This window comes from Arachis hypogaea, chromosome 3 (genome assembly GCF_003086295.3).
Source record: "Arachis hypogaea cultivar Tifrunner chromosome 3, arahy.Tifrunner.gnm2.J5K5, whole genome shotgun sequence".
Classification (NCBI taxonomy): Eukaryota; Viridiplantae; Streptophyta; class Magnoliopsida; order Fabales; family Fabaceae; genus Arachis; species Arachis hypogaea.
The window spans coordinates 75,943,613-75,944,757 of NC_092038.1; positions in this window are offsets into that span (position 1 = coordinate 75,943,613).

Sequence of the window (1,145 nt, forward strand, 5' to 3'; positions counted from 1 at the left end):
GGTTAGTGATTAGGATAGAGATCCTTGACCACCAACCCTTGCCAAGACCTTTTTAGGCCTTAGTTTACTTTCTTGCCATTTATTTTTCATGCTTCATATCAAAACCCCAAAATAACTCACAACCAATAACAAGACACTCTATTGTAATTCCTAGGGAGAACGACCTGAGGTTTCAATACTTCGGTTTATAAATTTAGGGGTTTGTTTTAGTGACAAACAACTTTTTGTATGAAAAGATTATTGTTTGGTTTAGGAACTATACTTGCAACGAGAATTCATTTGTGAAATTCTAAACCATCAAAAATCCAATCATCAAAATGGCGCCGTTGCCGGGGAATTGCAATGGTGTTATGTTATTGGTTATTGTATATTTGTGAATATTGTGAATATATTGCCCTTTGCTTTATTTGCTAGTTGTAGAATTTTGTTTCTCTTAATTTCTATTAGCTTTTGAATTTTACTTTCTCTTTTCATCATGAATTCTCATTTTGGCTATGAGTATGATTACAACTATGTTGTAGGAGATGTGAATTTCAATGACAACATGCATCAAGAATGGGACAACCAAAGGTGGGAGGAGCCATATGCATATGATCAATCTTCAAGGCAACAACCTCCACCAATGCACTATGACGAAGAGCCATTCTATGATGCATACCAATCCAATGGCTATGGTGAATCTTCTTGTGACTTTCAAGAACCACCACCATATGCCTATGAATTATCTTCTCAACATGATCATCAACTATACTCACAAGCCTCTTTTCACCAAATACCTCCATATGACTCTAATCCTTATCCACCATACCAACCACCTTTTGAACCATATGAGCCCTACATGGAATCACCATTCCAAGATTATTACTTCCAAGAGCCACCTCAATACACACCACCACCTTACCAAGAAGAACCACCTTCCTATAATGAACCCTTTCTCCAAGACAATGAACCCTCTTATCCACTCCAATCCTCAATGGATGAAATTCTTAGCCTTATACTTCAAGGACAAGGAGAAATGCAAAGGGAGACACTAGAATTTATGGCTACCTTAACTAAGGTAGTAAGCATTTTAGCCTCCCAATGCTTGAGTACTCAAAGCACTCCCATGGTCACATGTGGAGAATCTAAAGAGGAACAAAGCATGA